Source organism: Triturus cristatus, chromosome 2_2, assembly GCF_964204655.1.
Source record: "Triturus cristatus chromosome 2_2, aTriCri1.1, whole genome shotgun sequence".
NCBI lineage: Eukaryota > Metazoa > Chordata > Amphibia > Caudata > Salamandridae > Triturus > Triturus cristatus.
Genome location: NC_140582.1, coordinates 1121091357 through 1121117958, shown reverse-complemented (window position 1 = coordinate 1121117958; position 26602 = coordinate 1121091357).

The window sequence follows — 26602 nt, the reverse complement described above, 5'->3', positions numbered from 1 at the left end:
TATTAGAATTCTGAGGAAGGGTTTTTATGTAGATATGACTGAAGCACTGTTTCCTTTGGGAAAGACAAACACTGCTTAGTGTAGTACGAGGACGCATACAGATAACTTTGTGTCCTCGTGTTTTTTTCCCCCCAGAGACTAACCATAAAGTGTGTCTGCTTTAGACAAACAAAAAATCCATAGAAATGTTCTCCCTGCAAATAGTTGACATCGATTTTTTTTCCAGTCAGCAACAATCATGACAATACAAGGCAGTTCTGGGCAGGAACAAATGGTGTGAGAAACTCTGTCATACAAGGTGCTAGCTTCTCATTTTTATAGACTTTGCAAATCTATTACACATATATATATTAATGAAACATGACCAAAGAGTATCCATTGAAGGGTTTAATAATATGGACTGTGTTGTTTATGCCAACAGATATGTGCCTCTCAAATGTCCATTTGGAGATATAAGGATTTTGAGATTGTGAACATTTACCATAATGCATCATTTTTGAGTCCAGGTGGTTGGCCTATTACAAGTGCCTTTAGCATAATTAAAAGGAAACAGTCATGTGATTAATGGTTTGCCGGCCATACCCCATGAGTAAGGATTTGCCGAAACGGGTCGGGCGTGGCACTCCTTGTTGTCAGGTTTTGGCCGAATAAATTTGATTAAATATGCCTGCAGCTGAGTGCAGCCTTCTTTCTTGATGGGCATTTGAGAAATTGGATTTATGTTTGATGGCGTAGCACGACACCGGTACAGGACTGCACCACCTTGTCAATATCAGCATGGTGCCACCAGGACATTCACGGATGGCCCATGCTGCCCAGATTTTTGTGTAAAGGGCCTATGTTTTGCTTGTGATTTGGGCGAGATATGGGACTGCATGGTTTATAATTAATGAAACGTGACCAAAGAGCACCCATTGAAGGGTTTAATAATATGGACTGTGTTTTTTATGCAAACAGATATGTGCCTCTCGGATGTCCATTTGGAGATATAAGGATTTTGAGATCGTGAATTTTTACCATAATGCACCATTTTTGAGTCTGATTGGTTTGCCTATTACAAGTGCCTTCGGCATAATTAAAAGGAAACAGTCATGTGCTTAACGGTTTGCCGGCCATACCCCATGAGTAAGGATTTGCCGAAACGCGGTGGGGGTGGCACTCCTTGTTGTCACGTTCTGGCCGAATACATTTGATGAAATATGCCTGCAGCTGAGTGCAGCCTTCTTTCTCCATGGGCTTGGAGGATTTGGATATATATAGTAGGTAGTTATAGTTAGGACCTCGTTTCTATTGAACTAGCGTTTTGTCTTTTGCCAATATCTTTGGTGTCCGTTGACGAATCTTCGCGAATTTTTCAAAACTGGTGGGACACTCCGGTCAGCTCCTGTCTTGAACGTTTCGGGTTGATTCGTCAAGCAGGGGCCAAGAAAAAAGGGGGATCCCAAAATGCATTTTTCCCATGTTAATTTCCATAGGAAAAATTGGAACAGGCTACAGTCCGAACTGCTGAACGGAATGACACCAAATTTGGCAAAAGGTAGCCCTTGGTTAAGAAAGAGACCTTTTTTTTAAATGGTGTGAATCCGTTCAGTAGTTCCTGCGAAATTAAAAAAAAAAAATATTGATATCTGAGCACAGAGGAGGGTTTGCGAACCCTCCCACGCACGAGCTTCACTCTGATTGGCTGCCAACCCCCCTCCCTGCACCACTGTGCAAACGCGCCCCCTGGTGCACTGTAAGTTGGGGGTTTATGTCCCCTTGACTACTAAGTGTCCCTGGGGGGCAACTAGCCCACCAGGTACCTCCAGTAAGCGCCACAGAGTATACTATCTCATTGCACCTTGCATCTCATTTTCATAATGGGTCAAGCAAGTGTTATCAATTGTATTAATGTGAATTTTTTTTTTAAAGAGGCATTGGTTAAACAAAGCAATATTGCGGCCATTTGCTGTCTGTTCTAACAGCCAAGTCTATTTTCTATGTTTATCTATGCTGGGTGGGAATGGCCATTTAAACGTGCAATGTCAGTGGCGCCAATTAGATTGATAAAGGCTGCTGCACAGCCGAAACATGTATCTCTCCTACTGCGGGGGTCCAGGGAGACCTGAGAAATAAGCCTTATTCCTACTTGCCCCACGTATGTCTCTCTTCTTTGTTGGAGCAGGATGTTTGTTTGCATTAATTTCAGTGTCGACGGTCGGCATTGTATATAAGTACCTCCAGTCGTTACTGTGGCTCCACTACTGACCGTAACTGTTGTTGGAGGAGCATGGGAGTGCTATGCAGTTGAGCCCCCAGAGAGCAAGCCGGAAAGAGGAACAAGGATGACAGCTGCGGGGATTCCGGATTGAGGAGTGGGACTTTTTTCCGACTGCCAGCACTTGGTTCTGCATTTCTTCAACTAGAAATGCCTTGCCCAGAATACTGGCGCCCTTTGGTGACTGGGCACTGCGGATGCGGATGCAAAAGCGGTGAGGTTAGTTTGGCATATCAAATTTATAACAATTGAAAGAAATATGCAGCACACCCTTAAATTTATCAAGACAGCTCAAATTGAAGTATAGAGCAATCCAATGGCTTATTTAATACCAGGCCAATAATCACACATTTGTTATGGAAAAATAATGCATTTTCAAATTCTTCAATGCTAATCAAAACAGCAGACTCCACATCACTGGCTTGTCTTCACAAATGTATTTCTTTTTATTTTTCTTTGACGATACATCCAAAACAGAACTGCCAACACGTGTTTCGTCTCCCCTTAGACTTTGTCAAGGCAAAAAGTGAACTGTTTTGTGACCAAACAGTGCATCCCCTGGGGCAATTGTAAAAGTTTGCTCACATTGTCTCCAGAATAATCCTCACAAATCTTTAAAATATATTTGGAGAACCATGTTGAATTCCGAACAAACAAATAATCAACCTCGATAAGTAGCATTCGAGAATATAGTCCACAGCGTCCGTATTCTGTTACATGCTCATTATTCTCTACAGAATAATGAGCATGTAACAGAATACGGACGCTGTCGACTACATTCTCGAATGCAACTTATCAAGGTTTATTATTTGTTTGTTTGGAATTCAACTTGGTTCTCCAAATATATTTTTAAGATTTGTGAGGATTATTCTTGCGACAATGTGAGCAATCTTTTACAATTGCCCCAGGGGATGCACTGTTTGGTCACAAAACAGTTCGCTTTTTGCCTTGACAAAGTCTAAGGGGAGACAAAACACGTGTTGGCAGTTCTGTTTTGGATGTATCGTCAAAGAAAAATAAAAAGAAATACATTTGTGAAGACAAGCCAGTGATGTGGAGTCTGCTGTTTTGATTAGCATTGAAGAATTTGAAAATGCATTATTTTTCCATAACGAATGTGTGATTATTGGCCTGGAATCAAATAAGCCATTGGATTGCTCTATACTTCAATTTGAGTTGTCTTCATAAATTTAAGGGTGTGCTGCATATTTCTTTCAATTGTTATAATTTTGCTTACTTAACCCTTGGGTTGGGGCGTTTGGCACCTTTTGGTAGTAGGTGCTAGAAAGAACAGAATAGCACCCCGATAAAGATACAAATATAAATAAAAATATAGAGATATACTACTGTCACACTTAAAAAGATTGTCAATAATTAACTAATGATTGTGAGGTTCCATTTTCCTGAAAGGGAAATAGTACTACCAATAAGCCATATCAATTTTATGTTGACCGGTCTCCTCTGACCCCGTTTTGTGTGCCCTTCACACAGACTTAATTTGTGGTGCTGACTTTTTTTTACATTAAGGTATTTTTTGCTGATATAGTTTTGTAAAAGATGGAATTACTATTTCTGCTACCGGTACAGCACATAGAAGGACTATTTGTATTTTGAACTGTTACACAGGCTTTGTGATGACGGTCTTTGGTACTCACATGGCCATTTAAGTGGATTGTCGGCCTTGTAGTCCTGTCGAGAGCAGCAGTTTACCCAGAGGCTGGCATTCATGTCAGATATATACACATTGTGTGTAATTAGGTCTCCTGTGGATAGGACACTACCAATATTAACAATTATTATCCTGTGCTCTTGATTCACCACTTATTTGTGTGTTAGGTCTAAATTATGCCCCGTGTTATGTTAGAAAATGATGTCTCCATTTACAATTGCAATAAGTATATGCAGCACGTTTTTATCCAAATTCCGTTTTACTGTAGATTTAGCTTTTAAAGTTAGGAGGGCATTATGTTGTAGAGAGCATTGGCGCCACAATGTAAAATGCACAATATCTCGATCTGTCTTTATGACTTGTTTCCACCAAGGACAAGTGATATATTGTTTCTGTGTTTGATCTTTGGAGACAACATGTTGAATATGCACTATGCCAATATCCAAGTATACTGTCTCATTGCACCTTGCATCTAATTTTCATAATGGGTCAAGCAAGTTTTACCAATTGTATTACTGTGATTTTTTTTAAAAATAGGTACATTGGTTAAACACAGCAATATTTCAGCCATTTGCGGTCTGTTCTAACAGCCATGTCTATATTCTATGTTTATCTATGCTGGGTGGGAATGGCTATTTAAACTTGCAATGTCAATGGCGCCAATTAGAAACGCATATCTCTCCTATTGCGGGCTCGAGGGAGACCTGAGAAATAAATAGGCCTTATTTCTACTTGCCTCGAGTACGTACCTCTTCTTTGTTGGAGCAGGATGTTTGTTTGTTAGATATATAATCTTTATTACCTGATTAATGAAAATCATTACAACTGAAAGGAAGTATAAAAACCATATGCACATTAATTCATAAAATGATTTAGGGAAGAAAAGGTTAATTAAATACAACCGCTTAAAAGTTTCATCGCACTCAAAGCAATTATGATACAGATATTATGATAATGTAGGGGTAACATACTATATTGGAACATTGATACCGCATACACACATCATTAAAACAACATTTCATGTGTATATAATCACCATGAATTCAATGGACATATGGATGGCGAATAAAGTGCCTCTGTGCTTACATCTCATTATTGCACTCCACATTGGTCAGCAAGAGTTTTAAGTCTGAATTCTGTAAAATAACATCCCATATTAGGGCATTGTTGCCACGCCTATACATTGTTAAAGTCACATTTCATAAGTCAAATAAAACTATAAACACTGTAATTCAATGAGCAGATGGATGTTCAATAAAGTGCTTCTGTGCATACAAATAATTACTGGACTCCACATTAATCTATGGGGATATTAAGTATGGATCAATAAATTGCCTACGTGCTTTCATCTCAGTGCTCCACTCTAGATCAGTTTATGAAAATGTTGATTTTGAATTCGGCATGTTAACATACCATGGTACCGAATACACACATCATAAAAACCACATTTAATGAGTCAGAAAAAAATGTAAGCACTGTGATTCAATGAACGGATGAATGATCAATAAAGTGCCTCAAATCATTACTGCTCTCCATATTAGTCTATGAGAATTTTGAGTCCAAATTTAACATGTCATCTAGTATAAGAATAAACGTATCGAATTGACTGGTTAGATGGATTGATTTCCCAGAGAGGCAAAGTATTATAGCATGACGGCATATTCTCACCCCATGGTCACTCCTGTAGTAAGCGGGCTCAGATGCACACAATGGGCCTTATTAGGATGAGGCCTGTAATGCCTCCGACCATAGCTTTCCGGGCATCATCGCAGTTTCAATTCCGATCGCATAATTCCAATTTGGGTGGTAGGAATTGAAACCGGACAGTCATTTTTGCTGGATTCTGAAGGGCTCAAGAAACCCATTGGCCAGTAAGAGACTAGCCCGTAATCCCAATGAACGGGGATTATGATGCTCGGCTTCCGACAGGCTTTTCCTGACGGGCTTTTCCGAGCTAGTTTAAGGGCCCCCATCAGCACCCCCTTCTCCCTGCGGCCTACTGCTGGAGGCCGAGAGGGCACCTATGGTTGTCAGCTCGATGATTCCCCAGGAACTGTTCAATGCCAAAAAGGGATTCACCTCTCGACAGTCCCAACCCTGATTGCTATAATAGCACAGTCAAATGGGATGATCATGCGGGGGAAGGGAAGGAAGGGTTCATCAAGGAGGAAGATCTGAAAAGCAAAATACTGATGAGAAGCAAAGATATGTATACTTTTTCTCTTACAACTATTCATATGAGCGGCTCATACCTGTAAAACAAATAATAACCCTCAATCAATTATAGATAGGAAAAGAATCAATAGTCCTGTAACTAGCTCAGCAAGGATATGTATTGTGCTAAGAAAGGGATAGAAAGAGACACAAAGGGAACATTAATTCTGCATTCTACAGATACACTCACATACACAAGTACTTCTCGCATTTATATGTACCAAAGATCCATACACACCAGCATACATAAAAGGTTCCACGTCACAGTGGAAGAACAGAAGGCCGCCTCTTGAACCCCCTGTTAGAGATAAACCAATTAATATTAATCAAAATACTTCTTTTGATTCCTTCACAATATATGCATTTCTCATTGTCCATAATAAACATATGCGCATCCACCTCCTTATCCAAGGTGCATAAAATACCTAAAACATGTGCTATGAATCCTGAAGGAACTTTATGTATCCAAATCATGAAGGAGCTTTAAGCACGATTCTTGTCCTTCAACAAATACCTTAGTAATGATGGCCAAGTTAAGTAGTCTTGCAAAGTACCAATGCCTCCGAAAGTCAAATAGCAACAAAGTACCGCTAGTACTAATCACAACATTTCAACTCACAGGTGAGTTGGCTCTAGCTGCAAATCTCAAGTGGAAATAAAATTGTATGTGTGACAGGACGGCATGTGTAGCACTAGCAACATTCACTACAGTGCAGTGCTTAATTTGTTAAAAAAAAGCCATGGTCCGGGCTCTTATCAGGAGGCCACTACTCCTTGCACCACACATAGCTCCTGCTATAAGGCCGATGATAGTAACTACACAACTACTAATCATCACACTCCTACAAGGGTGACAATTCACACTATTTCAGGCACCCAAATCTAAAGGAATGGCTTGGGCGGCAGGCAATAGTTATATTTTCAATGTTTCTCGAATTAATAATTAACTGTTGTTGTGGGCATCTCTAAATTAGCCAGACAGTGCCAACTTGTGGCAGACTGTCACAAGCGCCGATGTTGACAACTAAGTGCCAGTGCTGAGCAATGGAAATGATCGGCTCAAATTAGGCACTCCTACAGTGACATTAAAACCTATGGGGCATATTTACAAACCCATTGCACCACCAGTGCGTCACTTTTTCTGACAAACTGGTGGCGCATTTTGCTGCCCTACATTTAGAAGGAAACGTAAAGCCACCATGCATGGCTTTTTGTGCCCTTGTAAATATTGCCCCTTTTCCTGCAGCACTTTGTGTGAAAGGGGCGTGCCATGGGTGATGTTGTGAGTGTTCCCTCCCAACACCCATTTCTTGTGACGCATTTACAACCTGCCATTTGCAAATGTTTCGCAACCACATTCCCGGTCGCAAAAGGTTCCTACATACCAGTGCTATTTGGTATTAAGAAGGGACTCCCTAAATATGCCCCATCCCAAAACCGAAAATGCAAAAGCAAAATGCGATTCAGGAACAAGTTACTGAGTCACATTTTGCTTTTGTTACATTGCAAAATGCATTTTACCGGTCGCAAACGGGACTGGTGGTAAACAGCTTAATACATCGGACCCATGAAGTTTACTCGAAGTATACCCTCCCAGCACAAACTCCAGTGCTTAGGAAATCTTTAACCATTTCACTCATTGGATGTGTGTTTTTGAAATAAGAATTTAGATTGTTAAATATTACATCAAATGCTTCAAGAATGTGACAAACCTTTTACATCATATCACAATAATTAAACTGTAAAGCTGCGGCTGGGGATTTCTTGATCGTACAATGGACCCATCAAATACATTAAGCGGAGGGCATGAGAGAGTCAAAGTCGTTTCATCTGGAGTCAACTCTGCGCACCTTTGTTCTCCCAGGAGAGACTATGTCATGACCTGCCTGTATTAGTCTCATGTCAGCGAATTTCGATCTGCGAGAGGTTTGAACTGAGGGCATGCAAATTAAATCTGTGCTCTATTCAACAAGCAGACATTTTTTCAGAGTTTTTACAAGGGCAGCCCAGGTCAGTAAACTGGTCTCTCTGAAACAGAGGCAGTGACCATCAGCACGAAGGTTCATCTATCAGATTAACCAGAAATCTTTTTAATACATTCATTATCGTAAGTACTAGGACATGTTGAAAATCTTATGAACCACTTTGAACTTAGATATACATACATGGGTAAATGTAGACATGTTTATTTAAAGACTTCTTGGTTGTTTGCCGTCTTTCAATGGTACATTTTTGACAGTGTGATTTTAAAACTTGACAGTGTACACCGAGGTGTGGAGGCATATATAGATTTACATTTTCTAGAAATCATGCAATACAACACCCCGGGAAATTCTTGGAAGAGTTGCATACATGGCAGAAGATAATGCAGCACCACATTTGCTACCTGATTGGCCACAATAACAAGTGAGCTTCCATGTTTACGGGATCCTAAACTTTATTTAGCAATGATCCATGCCTCTTTAGGAAAGAGTGAATGGTGTCCCAATAAATCCTAAAGCCCAAGCTAATTAAGAAACACTCTGAAATATCTTTTGTTGCTGATTCTTAGCAATGCTGGACTGAGCAAAGAGATGCGATTTTTCTTCTATATGTATTGCCGCTTTAGACGGGTTGCTATCTAATGGATAAGAGACAGTGAACAAGGCCTGTGTGGACTGCACAAGAAGTCATATTAACCCAATAGACACATTTGGCAATAGTCTGCATATAGCAATAAAGAAAGGAAATCACACATTTGACCATCACTGGCATAGTTTCCTAGTTAAAAAGTATTGCCGTCTATTCTATAGGAAGCAAACACAAATTGTTATTCTTATAATTTGCTATTATACCTGCAAGTGTGACTGTGGTGACAGAATGTTGGTGTGTGGAATGTTGGTGAATGTGTGAGTGAGTTGGTGTAGGGGCTTGATGTTGGTGAGGTGTTGTTTCTCCCTTATTTTGTTTAGAGTTATGCATTGTGCTAGCCCACTGATGTTTGCTTGAAGAGTTTTTTTTAATGTTTCGTGTGGAGCATTTTTCCACACATTCCACCCCAGCTTCGGGTTTGGGTGAAGGGCTGAGTTAAAGCCAGATATGCAAAGATTCTGTGTTTTGCCAGTGAGTGCTGCTTTCCCCTTACTACTTGATTCGGTCTAGAGTTGTGCACTTTTACATGTTCCGTGTGGAGCATCTTTCCACATGTACCACCCTACCTTCGGGTTTGGGTGAAGGGCTGAGTTGAAACCAGATTTTGATGAGTGAGTGTTTTTTGTGATTGCTGTTTCTCCTACGATTTGATTGGGTGTTGAGTTGTGAACTTTTCATGTTCCGCATGGAGTGCCTTTCCACACATATCAACCTAACTTCGGGTCTGGGTGTAGAGCAATGTTCTTGCCATTTGTTTCCTGTGGAGTCGTGTTTCACATGTACCACTCTTACTACGGGTAAGGGTGAAAGGCAGCTTTATGCCATCTGTTTGCTTGTAGATGTAGAGTTGTCCGTTTTTACGTGTTCTGTCTTTCCACATGTACCACTCCTACTTCATGTTTGGGTGAAGGGCTGAGTTGAAGTCAGATTTTGATGAGTGAGTGTTTTTTTTGTTACCAGTGATTGCTGTTTCTCTTATGATATGCTTGGTGTAGAGTTGTGCACTTTTACAGGTTCCGTGCGGAACGCCTTTCCACACTTTCCTCCCATGCTTCGGGCTTGGGTGAAGGGCAGCTTTGATGTAGTTTGTTCCATGTGGGGTGGTCTTCCACACTTTATTACTGTGTTTTTAGTTGTTGTAGTTGGATGATTCTCTTCTACATCTTGTGGTTGGCACCTAATTTACTTTTCTCATGTTTGCCTGGCCAGCTAGGATGTTTTAGGTATCTGGGTTTGTTTGTGGTTTGTGATGAGGGAGTGCATGGTTTTTCTTGTAGTAGAAAGCGAGATGGTGCATGAGTGTATTCTTCTTATAGTACTTGTGTTCCTTTTCCTCTCCCTCGATTTTATTTCTTGTGCATGAAATTTCCCACCTATTATCTTCATGCTGGCGCAACAGATCGTTGCTTTGTTGCTTATTTGTTGTAATTGTTCTGATATATTTCTGTTGCATGCTGTTGTTCCAATGTCATCCTTTGCTTGCATCAGTCTTCATGGTCATTCCATTTAGAGTTCCTTTGATATTTATATAAAGAAAGGAGATGTGTTATACCTGCTGCTCAGCCAGTGTGACTGTGTTGACATAATGTTGGTATGTGGAATGTTGGTGAGTGTGTGAGGCAGTTGGTGCATGGGCTGAGCAGCAGGAAGGCTGCTCCTGGTGGGGCTCTCTTCTTGCCATCTTACTGAATAAATCTACTTAACCAAACAACATGGAACCGGACCTGCTTCTTTCTACTACATTTGCGCATACGTTTTTTTTCATAATACAATTGTCAAAAAGATGCTTATTAAGTGTCTATGAGAATATCCCTCTTTTAGCTCGACCACTCTGTTTTTTGCTGACTGGTTTTGCTGTGTTTTTTTACTCTTCACATTGGCGCACTGCTGCCCGGCCCTCATTGTGTGTACTCTGATTCCTAAAAACATGGTAAAATTGACTTATCCCCAATTGACATATTTAACATTCAAGCAAGGCCATAATACATGTGAAGGAAAATATACCAACAACATGAAAAGTTAAATGTTACCTGTGGACTGTAGCACCTATTGTGCAGCCCTCATGGTGGGGTGCTTGGTTCTTAAAAGTGGTACATACAAGAATTTAATGTTGGCATGCTCCTAAAGTGACTGACTCCAAAAGCTACTTTACCTGCACAGGACTTTAGCATGTTTGATCTGAAAATCTAAAGATCAAATATAATATTATTGCTCTGATTATAGGTTCTGGGTTAAATTCCTACCCCTGTGCAATAACATGTTTGCAGAAGGATTGAATTATGAGATGGATTACACAGCACAGTTTTTCCCATATAAATTCCAGCAGTTCAAGCCTGTCAAAATGTATCAGGGGGCAAGGCCTGTAAAAAGGCAAAACATGGTGAAATCTGTTTGTTAAATACTGATGCTGCATGTAATGCCTCATATGCAAGTCAAAATGTTGGTATCAGAGTTATTTGCCAAACGTGGTAAATACCTCACTCCCGGGTAATATTATTTACTACGTATTGTAAATGCCTCAACTATTCTGTGTACCTGTAATGAGGGCCAATGTCTGCTAACCCTTCTTTAGGAAAAGCCACCAAAATCATTAAAGAGAAATTTACATCATGATTTATTTGAGTATAAAGGATATCTCTATCTGCCCTCAATCCAAAGTTAGTACTTATTAAATGCAATAGGGTAACCCAGTATTAGCCAATGGAACAGATAGGTCTTACAGTGGAAAAAAACAATATTAGGTGTTTTTCACTACTAGGACATGTAAAACTTAAGTACAAATGCCCTACTTTTCCAATACCATGGACTCTGCCCTATAGACTTTTAAGGCCTACCTTAGGGGTTTCTTGTAAGTAATAAAGCAGAAGGTTTAGACTTGATAAATAGTCCCTTTTGCCTGGTCAAAATGGTAGCTTGGAACTGCACTGCAGACTACTGTGGCATAACTGAGACATGTTTGAAAGGCTACTTCAGTGGGTGGCACAATGAGTGATACAGGTCCACTAGTAGCATTTCACATTCAGGTCCTGGGTACATGTAGTACCATTTACTAGAGACTCACAATTAAATCAAATGTAACAATTAGGTGTATGACTATGTTGCCAGGTTCCCAGGTGAGAGCAATAGCACATTAACACTGGTTAGCAGTGGTAAATTGCACAAAGTCCTAATGCCCAAATAAATTAATTCAGCAAAGCAGAAGGATTGAAGGCAAAATGTTTTGGAAATGCCACGCCATGGTTCTTAGCTCTAACAATAGTAATATCATAGATTGGGGAAGGCAGCAATGCTCCTGTATTTCAGATATAGTGTTTGATAGTAATGTAGATGTGAGGGGATGAGGCCTAACGGCTTGAGCAGTCAACCTCAAGACTAGGGAACCGGACTCCAGGCTCGGCAGGAACTCTCAACATCCACAAATCACTTAATCTCCCTGTGCCTAACAAAATGAATGAGGCCGTCTGTAATGCAACTGGTGCTCTGTTACCTTCAGGTCAAGTACTTGCTACATAAAACTCCCTCAAACAATATTAGAACACACATTGCTGCCTATTTAATTCAAATGATTCAGCATTGGGTGATTTAGAAGTAGACATAGCAATCCTTTTATTACCAGCCAGGATATGGACATATCAATTCAATTTAGCAAAACTCTCTTACAATCTGTAAAATATTTGGAACACTGCACTGGCTGATTATAATTTCCAGGTAGCTGTGCCTATATTAGTGTATAGATATTCCGCTTTTAGGATTTCCAAGTGGATCAAGAACTGTAAAAGATTCAGTGTTTAAGATTTTGACATATGAACATTGAAACTAAATAGTATTTGCTAGTTCTCTTATTTATCTACAAGCACTTGTATGAAAATGTCCTGATTTTCCAGAGTCACCTCCATAACACATTAGCATCTTGAGTGCAAGCACATTAGAACTGATACTACTGCTTTCTACAGCTGTAAAAGCTTAAAAGAGTTGTCAGAATTTTGATGACAAAGCTAAACTAAACATCGAAGCCTAAATATTGTTTACAAATTTATCCCTCCACTCTGTGTACAATATATACCATTACATTCAATTGCAAAAATATTTTTGTAAATGATATTTAGAAGCCTTTATTTTTGCGAGACAATATTTAGGGCACAATTCTTCCACCAAACCCTCATAATAAGCTTTAGTGGGATTTTTGCATGTAGGTTAACCACTTTACTAATAATGCTTATACCACTAGGAAGGTAAGCCCTTTCTTGACAATTGAGACAGTTTTCACTTGAGCTTAAATAACATTTTTCACACAAATTTTATTCATATCAAATGTGTCCTTTTTTCCTTCCTGTGGAGAATTTGAATGACTCCCAGGGCTTTTCAATTACAACGGAGGGCTTAAAAACAAATCAAAATATGCCAAAATCGTTCATCTTTTTTGTTAATTGCGAATATGTGCTGATAAAAAAATGTTTTTTTTAAGGACACCAACAAAAGATTTGCTGTGCAAGATCTTTTTTGTTCCACCTTTTACAAACAGGCATACTGGGAATGAGTTACCATTGCTTTTACAGTGTTGGACAACTTGGCCTATGTTTCCTAAATCTTTCGTTATCTACATACCTGCATAAGTGGCAGAAACCTGAGTAAAACCGATGACTAAACCTAGAAAGCTATACATTTTTGAAAATTACACAGAATTCCTAACTAGGAAGGTGGCATTTAAGTTGTTCCCTTATGATTTTCCCAAATAAATTGTTCATTAAAAAACAATAGTTAAAGTAAGTGAAAAAGGAGTGCATCAGTCTCTGTCTGGGTCTGTGAGTGGGTGCATGAGTGTCTTTGAAAGTCTCTGAGTGGATGGATGAGTCTAGTAGTGGGTTAGTGAGTGGGTATGTGACTGTCTGAGTGTGTTTGTGATTGGCTGTGTGAGTCTCTGAGTGGGTGTGTCAATGGGTGAGTGTCGGAGTGGGTTAGTCAATGAGTGCATGAGTCTCTGAGTGGATCTGTGAGTGGTACGTGAGTGTCTGACTGGGTCTCTGTACAGGCGCATGAATATATGAGGGGGTCTAGGAGTTGAGCATGAGTGTCTGAGTCAGTCTGTGAGTTGGTGCATGAGTCTGTGAGTGGGTGCATGAGTCTCTGAGTGAGTCTGTGAGTGGATGCATAAGTATCTGAGTGGGTCTGTTAGCGTGTATGTGAGTTTCTCAGTGAGTCTGTGATTGGGTACATGAATGCTTGAATGGATCTGTGAGTGGGTGCATGAGTGTCTGAGTGTGTCTGTCAGTGGGTACATGGTCAAAAAGCAGGGGGGCACATGGGACCAGGTCCTTGTGCCAGATTCCCCTGTGACGGTCCCTCTGTCCAGCTTGCCCGCAATCCGATACCCTCTGCTGTCTTCAATTTTGTGCCTCGTCTGCTCTTTTTCTGCTCATTTTTATTCCTCTTCTCTGCTCGCTCCTGCTCTCTATTTTGACTATATGAATGGCACACCACTCTCATACAAAGCAACCATTAATGGCAAACATTGCACCGTCTGATAATGTGGAAGGCAGAAAATACAAATAAATATTTAATTTTTTTATTCCGTAGCTTCACTTCTAAATGGTTAGTATGTGTTGTCGTGTTGTTCCTACATTACCTATACTGGATCTGTGCGTTTGCATAACATAAAATGTGGGATTGGTGGTAGACTGATTCTGTGCACCCCCACTGGATACGTTAGCCTGTCTGTATCAGCTAGCTCACAGTGCCACTATATTGTCCTCTTATTGGGGAGAGAATAGTTTCTGGCAACCTCAGAACATGACAACCTGATCCCCCAGGGTCGTGGAAACAATATCCTACTATTCGCTCAGTCACTTGTGCTCACTTAGTTTGTCTGAGAGATACACAGAAGAAACAGGCTGGACATTTCAATAAAGATTTATTGAACAGTTGTTATTCTAGTATAGAATAGATAAGCTACAACAACCATTAGACAGTAGCAGAGGTATATGATTAGAAGTACTACGAAATTAAAGGGATGGTACAGTTCTACCATTTTACAGTAATCATGAATATATCCAAGTACATAAAATACATGATAATAAGTGCGTACTCCTACGATGCCTCCCTAACTAGATGTACCTAGCATCTGTGTAGGTGTTATGCCAAAAATCCCTCTAGGATCTAGTCAACCCCATTACCTGATAATGAGAATATGGGACCCTGTCCTGGTCTCGAGTTGGACACCCCGCGAGGGATATTAGACGACTGCGAGCTAGAGTGTCTGCATGCAGGAACCTCAGCGTCTCTGGTCATTTTGTCAGCCGGGAAGTCACAGTCTCCTCTGTCTTTCTAAAGCAAGATGTGATGTATATATACCCACAGGTATCCCCAGGGGTACTACCTTGCTGTGTTACTGTGTCGGCCTAAAGGATGACGTCAGGCCTATTATACAGGAATGTTTGTCCTGCTGTCAGTCCTGCTGTGCTTCCAAAAAGCCTCATGCATAATGTATGAGTTTTGAACTAGAGAAAAACCCGCGTTCTGAATGCAGTGTCATATCTAGGTAAAAGGTCAGTCCTTATGAACCGTTATGAATGTAATGTACGGAAGGATATAGGTGAAAGGTTGCAGTGCCACCTATGCCTATATAGGGTACCTATATGGAATATAACAGTTTTAACCCATTCAAACACTTTTATAAATAGGCCCAATATGGTCTGATTTTGTGCCTAATCTGAATCATTCGCAATCACCGTAACAAATTCCTGAAAATAATGGTAGTCAAAAAACATATTTAGCTTGATACGTTTATGACTTTAAGAGTACAGTACACTTTATTAGTTTGTCCTCACTAGGAAATCTAACCCTTCTTACATAGCAATGAGTCTAAAGAGCTCTAATTTCTTAAAACAGACAACTCTCTCTTTAACACCTGTCCCCAACACACTCTTAGCACCTTCTCCATAGAAACCTATTAGAACCAGAAGGTCACAAGTTCTCAGCACATTATAGAGGAACCATACTACTTACAAAATGAGCTGCAGCAGGTGCAGTTTACAGTACAGACTTAAAAGCACACCCAACTCCTTTTCCTGCAGGCAATCATAGATCTAGTTACTTATACTTTAAGACACTACCCAATGTACTTCACCTCCCTATTCACAACATCCAATCAAATATGTTTTTCAAACCAGCAGCATACTTTCATTTTAACCACCTTCCATTAAAAAAATGCCTCCTTCAACACCAGACGTCTCCTGTCTGCTACTGCCTCTTTATTTAAAAATTGTTGGAGTGTGGATTGTGGGCCACAGTAATGTATTTTGGGCTAGAGAGGCTGCTACAAAAAGTGGTATTGACATGGACTTTGGTTTGCCTAATGTGGGCATTTCTTGGGTGGGCTAGAGAGGGTTGAATTGGCATCAATTGCTGCCTTTGGTGAAATGCAATGTGGATTCCCAACCCCCCCTGACCTCCTGACTGTGTACTGTGGTGGCAATGACCTAGGGACACTGACTGGGGTAGGACTGGAGATACTAATGAATGATACCTTGCACAATGAATGCCCTTTTTCGCTCATGCTGTCTTGGTGTACTCCAACATATGCCAAAGGCAGGAATGGGAGTGGTCTCATCAATTTTGTCCACAAATTGATAAAGGCGGGAAATATGTCAATAACACTGTTTCTGCATTCCTCAGAGACCACAACATGGGCTCTATCTATAAAACAACCTGTGATTGACATGCATGGAATCTATAGAAGTGATGGAGATCACTTTACTGATGAAGACAACAGGGTGTTTCTTAGCAACCTGAAACTCTGCATCCAGTCTTATGTGTAGCTGTCATATGCAAACAATGATCTCAAAGGGTCTTCGTAGAACCACCTAGAGCCCAAAATATTTTTCACAAATATATTTTTTTTTCCAATTTTCCAATACTTTGCAAAATCGCACAAGAGAAGCCAACATTCAAAGCAATCAGCACATTCATAATTTATAACCAGATACATCACTATCTAAATACCTCTATAAAAACATGTATCAGTCTCTGAATGTGTCTGTAACAGTGTGTATGAGTGTTTGAGTGGGATCTGTGACTGTGTGTGTGTGCCATTGAGTTTCTGACTGGGTATAAAAGTGTCTGAGTATGATCTGTGAGTGCAGCCGCGGCCCGTGGAGGGAGTTCCGTGGGGCGGTGGGGCGGGGGAGGGGCAGGGTGGGGGGTTCTAAAAACCGGAATATGGATAATTACAGGTAAGTAAACAATTAAATAAATAAAACGAATTTCGTAGCGCGCGCTGCATTGCATTTTAAGGAATGCTGACAGAAATAAGGAAATCATCAGGATCAGCCCCATCATCTGTACACATCCACCTGACTTAACTGCCCAGACATCGTTCACCATGCAGAGTGTAAAGCAAGAAACCATCACAGGAAACAAGGGTCCAGCACCATGCCGATACCCTACTTTTAGAAGTTCCTGACACTCAACCGGTAGCCCTTTCTTCCAACAATCAAGGTCCAATCCTTTTCATCAAGTTAAATTAGATAATAAAGATCAAACTCAGTCAAAGACAGAACCCCAGACCTTGCCAGGGAACGGAAAAACAAATGAATCCCCTCAAAAATAACATCTTAGTAAAAGGGGAAAAAAAGACTGTTGAAAAAGCGCAATAAGTGCAGTGTGGCATCTCAAAATATAATCAGCAGCCCCCCTCCAACGTTTAAAAGCAACTCGCATCCTGGCCACTGGTGTAACGAAAGTTGACGGGCCCCCCCTTCAAGGTACATGAAGGGGCCCCCACTCAGTATTTAAGATGGAGCTCTCAGGCATGAGTACAGTGCTGAGGGGGCGCCCTGCAGCTCGGGGGCCCCCACATCGCGGGGGCTGCGGGGGCCTGTGTTATGCCCCTGATCCTGGCTCAACTAATATCGTAAGCTCCAACAGCAATTTTACTCAGTTACATCAATCACCCTCCAACACTTCAGCTGGGTTGGTATGTAATGAGACATCGGTATTATGCCGCCATAAATAGCTCAGGCAAACATCTGGGCACCGGAAGGAGGACATAGTGAAGAAACCGCAATCCCCATCCCAGTCAAACCAAACAAATCCCAGTTCTTAGTTTGAAGCCAGTTTAGCTTTGTGAAGAGAGTGTGGCGTAATGGCCAGAGCTGTTGACTTTGGAGCTGAGGACCCAGGTTTGAGTCTCAGCATCTGCTCAACATCCTGTGATTCTGGGCAAAGCACTTAATCTTCCTGCCTACGGACAGCACCCAGAGACCCTCATGGGTGATTAGCAGCGCTATATAAATCCATGTATTTTAAGCCTACCAGTTAAGATATTTTTAAAGTAGGCTGACGAAATATTGTGCCTCGGTGTCTATTAACACCATAAGGTGGTAATAGCGTGGTGGCAATTTGCAGTCACCTTTGTATATAGTATGGTTAGACGATCCCCAGCAGGACTCAGGAAATTCCTCTGCATTCATAGTACACTTATACCGCATAACTAATATGTCAGACTAATCTGTTGGGTTTATTTTGAATCGAGGCTGAGGTAGGCCATTTAGACCAGAGGCAACATCTCCACGAGATACATAAAGACTCTTTCTAGCTGTTCCTTGCAAAAATTAAACTAATTTCGGCCTGGTATGCAGTTGACACATAGTGCCAGTCCTACGTTGTGCCATCTCGGATCCTATTGGTGGTCACTTGACTGATGTTGTGCACGTTGAGGGCCTCCTGTGAGCAGGGGTGTAGCTTCAGGGGGGTGGTTACACCCCCAATAAATGTATTTTCTGAGGAATAGTTGGGTACAGGTGCTTTCAGTGGGGTAAGTGGTGAGTTGTCTGTCGGGTTTCACCTGGGATATTTGCATGCACATCCTGAACAAAACACACACACACAATCTCTCTAAAATATTTTAATTATTTTGCAAAATATGTTTTTCTCACTTGGGGGCATATTATCAAGACAGGCGATAAAATTATCACCGCTTTAGCGGCAGAAAACTGCCGCTAAAACGGCGATAATGGGCTTGTTAATATGCTCTATGGAATTCCAATTGAAGCCCATATTAGATGTCCTTCACCCACACAATCTCTCTAAAATATTTTCAATATTTTACAAAATATGTTTTTCTCACTTAATACTCATCCCAATCCGCATTCCTCTCCCTTTCCACTGCCCCTTAAGCCCCTCTCATGCAAGCTGATTAAGATCAAGTTTTTCTTATCATTTATTGTAGGGAAATCTGAAGCTTGCAAGACTGAAATGTATTTCAAGTGGAGTCACAGCCGAAGGCGTAGTCTAAATATGAAACGCTCTTGCCAAAATTCGGGTCCACGAGGGAGGAATATCCTTCGCAAATTTGCAACTCAATACCATCAGGCCAGTTACAATATATTGCGCTACCCAAATTCTGGCTACCTTCTCTTGTTTCACAATGGTGGGCATGGTTTTATCCGGTAGGACCCAGTGAAGGACTGGGTTATTCTAAGACCCAGCGGTGCCAGGGGACAACACCTGAAACCTTCGTGGGTTACCTGTTCTGGCGTACAAAACACAGAGACACGGGACACTTCCAGCGACATCAGAGATCAGCGTTTATTTACTGCAGGGATACAGAAATCACAAGAAGTACACAACCTGTAGGTTCTCGGAGACTGCTTCGAATTGCAACAGTGGATCGCTCCTTTTATACACGTTTTTGCCATTACACAGTATGGCGAACAAAGGTTACAACTCAGTTCCCACAATAAACTTCAAAAGAGTCGTGTTCATGTTTCAGGAGACCGGAACATAATTACGGCAGCATTGCCGGTTCCCAACTGTAAAAACATCTCTTCTCTGCAATAAAACACATTCCATTCTGACCGTAAACATATTAGAAGAGGGGACAAAAACAGATGCAAAGAAAGAACAAGGATGCACAACAGGTTAGAAAAGAGTGTTGGGAGTAATAAAGGAAACTTGATAACAGGATCAAAGACCTCGTGTCCAATGCATGCATGACTGAAACAATAGACTAACACGGCAAGATGAGCCTCGAGCGGGGCCATCTGCATTCGCCGTGTGATTTCCCTCGTCGTAAAAGTCACCCTCAAAGAAACACGTGTCCTTCGTGTAAGCTTGGGAGTCCCAGGGTCACGAAGCGGACAAAGTCCGTTCGCTGGCTACTTGAGGGCAAGAAACAAAATGGATGCCGTACCTAAAATGGAACCCGAGGGTTCGGATGAACAAACCCAAAAATGAGACGAACCATACGTGGTTGCATAGCGAAACTGCGTACACCCACTATACTCGTCATTTGCGGTTCGTAGACACCAAACTCATCCATATTCGTCACCACTCAAAAAGTGTCGTTCCGTCTCACACGGAACCTCAGACGCTCCTTTTGCCCTCATGTAGGCAAGCACTAGTCGAGATCGGAATCGATTTCAATATTCATCAGATCGTTCACCTGCTGCTGGAACATCATTCTATTCATCAACGTCTCCTTGGTAACAGATGGCCGTCTTATACACGTTGTAGCACAAAGGCCACATAAGGCAGGACCACACTGTACACAAAGACAACACGTGAATAGAAACGTTACAACAACCCCTACGATCATCAGAATCTTCCAACCCCAAGTTGACATCAGACCCCAAAACCATCCTAGAAGTGTCCAATTACCTTCGTCCACGTGTATGGACTCGGAAATCTTGTGCAACTTTGAGATGGCTTGGTAGACAGTTGGAGCATTGTCAGGAATGAAAATGCAACAACTCGAATGGATAACTTTACACACACCACCTCTATCTGCAAGAACGACATCTAGAACCATCCGGTTCTGCAATGTCATAAGTCTATCCGCCTGAAGTTCAGCTGTTAAATTGCCAAGGGCACTCGCGGTAATATTAGCAGTCGACTCAACTACACGGACCATAGGTCCCCAAAACGGCAAGAAACCCTTAAAGAAATCTCCTGCTTCTTGACCGGCAGTGTCCTCTTTGCTAATAACGCCTCTCACAACTCTAGTCTTGTGATAGTCTGAGGCAACTGTGAAGGTCGGTGGTAAAAGATTCGCAATATAACAGGTACCCGAAAAATCACGGGGTAACCATGTATATGCGCGCTCATAACATACGAAATAAGTGCCCTTAGCAGTCAGGAAAACTGGGGAAGAGAGCATCGGTAGGACATATGTGTCAGTGCAAGCACTGTTCCCAAGTTGTGCTCTCGGATTTCGACCCAAACCTTTCAAGCAGAAGTTACCGAGGTGTGGTACAATCCATATTGGGGACGAGCTCTTAAGCTGTCTATCACCCACTGACGTACTATACTCAGCCTCACTCAGATCTCTATAGGCTCGCACCTCTTCATCTGGGACAAGCGATGTATCAAAAACATCTCTATCTAAATCCGCTATCGCTATCGCCAAAGGCTTGTGGTACGGACCGGGACCAAAATTGACAGAGCGTGGCTCTCGACTGTGGTAGGAATCTAGTGCACTGCGAAACATAGTTTGGAATGCTCGAGCTGAACCCTGGGAGCTGTAAGGAAGGACCAAATACGGAATACCCCTATCCATGGTATGTGGCATTAACCCACACACCCAACAGTTGGTAGTATTCATCACCAACTGATGCTGATGTAGGAGTTGAACGAAGGAGTTATTAATAAATTCCGCACGTCTAACCTGTTCGTGTTGAGGCAAAGGATGAAAAGAATGTGGGGAAACAGTGGTGACGGAGCTTAGTTTAGGAGAAAGGGTAGGTGAAACAGAAGGTAATAACAACTGTATTCCAAAATACACTCCACCCACCAATAGCATAGACACAGTTAGAAACAGTAGAAACACCTGAAACAAAAAACATTTTGTTCGTACAACCTTACGTAATTCTAATCTCTGCGCCGACATCCTTTCTACTTCCAACAGCTTAGAGAACGCCATCCTCTACAAACCGTCCGTGACGTACTTGACGCACTTCGTTCTGAGTAGCGATTATCAATCCCCAGGAGTTCCAAAGAATCGACAAAAGTAACCGACCTAGCGTCAGAAACTTGCTAAACAGAAAGGAGTACCCGCACGGCCCTACGGTAACCCGGATGGTAGGATTTCCTCGAAACGTTCAATTTTAATACAAATCTCTTAGCAGTGAAAAGCACATAAAAGCTCAAAAAGAAAGGATATAATTATCCATAATGTTCATAGCACCAAAAAAGGAAAAAAGTATACGACTAATTTTTATTAGTCCTTGAACAAAGAAAGTATCGACTTCTTCCAGGTCGAGTTTGCTCTACAAACAATTGTTCAGCTGGCGCAACAGTGTTCGATGAAGTGAACGGCGATTCAGACCTTGGGTTCTCTGCTACTGATGACTCCACAAGTGGGTTTGGCAGTGACAAATCATCTCCTACAGGTTGAGCGTCACTAAACGGCACAAAGTGTAAAGGAGTCTCAGTTTCCGTTGCCGCAATCCCAGTTCTCACCCAACCGTCTGTTGGTGAGGGGATCGGTACCTTTTTCGTGTGGCTGGCGTGGACCCAGTTTTTCCGGCCCTCCAATCGAACCGCAGTCCTCGTTGTCAACAAGACTTGAAAGGGTCCTACGAATCTTGGCTCCAAGTTACGTTTCCAACCAAAATTTCGGGTAACGACCCAATCGCCTGGCCGGAGCTGATGTCCAGGACCCTCTGTCTGCGCCGGTAGAGCTTCAAAGACCTGTTGATGGATTAACCGTAGTTTAGTGATCAAATCATGAAGGTAATCAATTAGCATTGGATACTCAAGACTATCAAAGGCCTTAGGTCTCGGGACTCCCCAAATGTTCGCAGGGCGACCGAACACAATCTCATATGGGCTAAGCCCTACTCGAGAGTGTACAGTCGCCCTGGTTGACAGGAGAGCCAGAGGCAAGGCATCAGGCCATGATAGACCAGTCGTAGCTTGTATCTTTGCAAGTTTCAGTTTCAGGGTACCATTGTACCCTTCAACCAAACCCGCTGCCTGAGGATGATTAGCGCTATGGAATTTTTGACGAATTCCAAGGCCGTTACACACACTCTGCATCACACTTCCCACAAACTCACTTCATTATCCGACCACACGATCCGTGGCATTCCATACCTAGGAAAGTATTCCTTCAGCAGGATTTTCGCTGTGGACAGAGCAGTATTATCTTTAAGAGGATAGGCCTCAATCCATCTAGAGAACGCACAAACCACAACCAAAACATACTTCAGGTTATTGCATCTCTCCATATGGATAAAGTCCAGTTGGATAACCTCAAAGGGACAAACAGGGGGAGCAAAATGACCAGGTGGAGTGGGGGTGCCCTTGCCAGGATTGTGCATCAAACACACCATACAATTCTTAACCACTCTCTCAGCACACTTAGTAATACCCTCATTCTTCCATACAGGGGACAAGAACTTACATATCCCTTTTGCACTGATATGTGACAACCCATGAGCCATCGTCACGACAGCTAATACGTATGCATCTGGTAACATCCACCTCTGACGTTCCGTCAAGTCAACCCAACATCCATGCATATCCAACCTTCCCGTACTTTCTTTCCACTTGATCTTCTCAGCTTCAGTGGCTTCATTCTGAATTGCTTTCACACTCTCAATAGTGTCTTCACACATACCAGTTTCCGTCGGCCATCTCACTGAAATTGTCACGTACATTCGAGTTGTAAGATTCTTAGCCGTTTCCTTAGCAACCTCATCCGCAAATGCATTACCACAACCAACATCATCCGTCACTTTCCGATGTGCACTACATTTAACGATCGCCACTTGTTTAGGCAATGTAAGTGCATCCAAAAGATCATTCACGAGCTGCCCGTGCTGAATCTTCGTACCATGCGATGTCATAAATCCTCTTTCTCTCCACAGTCTTCCAAAACTGTGTGCAACGCCGAATGCGTACTGACTGTCGGTAAACACATTCACTCGCTTTCCCTTAGACAAAACACATGCTCTTGTCAATGCAATCAACTCTGCCGCTTGTGCTGAATTCTGATTCAATCTCGCAGTTTCCACAACCGTGCTCATCGTCACTACAGCATACGCAGTCGTCACATCGCCATTCGGCAATTTGAAGCAAGAACCATCAACATACAAAGTACCATCGGGATCTGTCAAAGGAGTGTTTTTCAGGTCCACACGACCCTTTGTTTCTTCCTCAGTTCGTAAATAACAATCATGCGGTGGTACATTATCTGATTCCATATTAATCGGCAACAATGTCGCCGGATTCAGTACATTACAACGTTTGATCTGTATATGACTTGCCAAAAGGGTCAGCTCGTACCCAAACAACCTTGCACTCATCAGATGTTGAGTTTTTGTACGATTCAAGAGAGTGTCAACTGCATGCGGAACCATCACTATGAGCATATTATCCATGACAAGACCTGCGGATTGTCGGATAGACGCCGCAGCTGCCGCCGTCGCCCTCAAGCAACTCGGCAACGCTCTAGCTACCGGGTCTAAGGTCGAGGAAAAATATGCACACGGACGCTGCTTGCCACCAAATTGTTGCGTTAAAACACTCAACACACAACCTTCCCTCTCGTGGACGTATAATGTAAATGGCTTGCTGTAATCAGGAGTACCTAACACAGGAGCCGAACACAACGCATCACGAAGTTCAGAAAAACTTTTCTGACATTCTTCCGTCCATGGCAAAGGAGTCGAAACATCCTTGCACGTGAGAGCTATCAACGGCTTCGCTAACAGTGAAAAATTTGGAATCCACTGTCTGCAATATGACGTGATACCTAAAAAGGCACGCACGTCTCTCTGAGTCGTCGGCACAGTCATTCGAGCAATTGCTGCGATTCTTTCAGAGGTCAACCTTCTCCCCGCCTTTGACAATAAGTGACCTAGGTAGGTAACTTCTTGGCAACAATATTGCAATTTAGAAGGTGACACCTTGTGGTGTAAGTCGCATAGATGCTGCAACAGTGACACAGTAGCAGTCTTGCAAACTTGTTCAGTGTCTGCAGCTACCAACAGATCGTCAACGTACTGAATCAAGGCCGCATCAGCTGGCAGCACGAATGCATCAAGTTGGCTCTTAAGAGCTTGGCTGTAGATCGATGGGCTCTCACAGTAGCCCTGAGGTGCACGTTTGAACCGGAAGCTACGACCTCCTAATGAAAAACCGAACAAATCTCGACTTCCCTCAGCAATCGGAATGCTAAAGAACGCATTCTTCAGATCGATTACCGAGAACCATGATGCAGAGGCTGGAATCAGAGTCAGTAAAGCTGTAATGTCGGGCACCACAGGAAACTGCGGGACAACAATTTATTTTACCTCCCGTAAGTCAATAACTAGACGCTACACGGGAGGCTTGGAGTGATCAGTTGCTTCAGAATAGGCAACACGGGACTGTTACACACGTTACCTCGTGTCTCTTCAATAACATCCTTATCGATCAAATCATAGATGATCGCTAATAGTGCCCGTTCACCATCAAGGGAGATACGATACTGGGGTATGCGCGGTAATCGCGCATCTACTTTCAATTGAACAACATAGGGTGGTATATCCAGCAGGCCCACATCATTGGGACCTGTCGCCCACAAAGAAGCCGGAAGAGAACTCAATTCCGGTGGGAGCTTATCGATCGACAGATACATAGGGGAAACCACACTCTGACCCAATGTAAGCTCCACTCCCGTTGGAGAGCAGTACAAAGTCGCATGTAACCTTTTCAACAAATCCAAGCCTAAAAGATTCTCACCACAACCAGTAGTCAAAATCAAAGGAGCTTCTAACTCATGAGACCCAATCGTAAGGGGCAAAGGGCTAGAAACTGGATTGCTAACGGGGGCGCCAGAGAATCCAACGGAAACATTCGTTAAGCCAGACAAAGGCGCGCCAGGGAGTTTCGAATGCATGATGGAACTTTTTGCTGCACCAGTGTCCAACAGAAAGGCTCAACGACGCCCAGTGTGGCAACTGCGACATAAGGCCCTCTCTGATCAACCGGAACTGATACTTCTCCCTTCCTTTGTCTATGGCTGTCCTAGTAGATACCGTCCACATCAATATCACGCTCGACATAATAGTCGTCAACATGATACTGTGCAGATCTACCAGACGAGAGATCACGTCGATCGAAACAGTTCTGCGAGTCCGAGGAAGTGGCAAGACGCTCGGCCTGATTCTGAGTAACTCCGCGACCTCTACCACGTGAAGCTTGTTGAGGACCACTACGACCTCCTCGAGCCGACACACCATTGTTCCTATCACGGAGAACTGGACAATTAAACTTCAAATGGCCCTCCCCTCGACAATATGCACATTGATTATATCCCAACACAAAACGGGGTGGGGGAGAGTCATTGCGCACCTGTGATCTGGAAAACTGCGATTGTGATCGATTTGGCTGTTGGGAGTCATTGAAATTTGAGCGCGGAGGATACGCTTGCTGCAATAAGACCTTAGTTTTAAGATCCTTCGTTTTCTTATCTGCACGTTCACTTTCTTCCTTTTCTCTGTTTTCGTAATATTGGGCCGTAGCCAATATTTGAGCAGTGGTAGAAACAGCCCACGAACTCTCAGAATTCTTCAACTTGTTGCTGAGTTCGGGCAACAAGTTCGATACAAATTTATCAACGAACAACCGCTGACCACCCTCCGAACTCATGTCCTGACCACTATGATCAACAAATGCTTCCTCAAATCTCGTAAAGAAATCGGAGACACTCTCATCCCTCTTTTGTTTGCACGCAGACAATTTGTCCCAATTGACGCGCATTGCTGGCATAAGCGTTTTCATTAGAGTAATTATCCTCTGGGGCAAAGCCACAATAAGCTGTTCAGGTTTAGCCCCACCAACTTGCT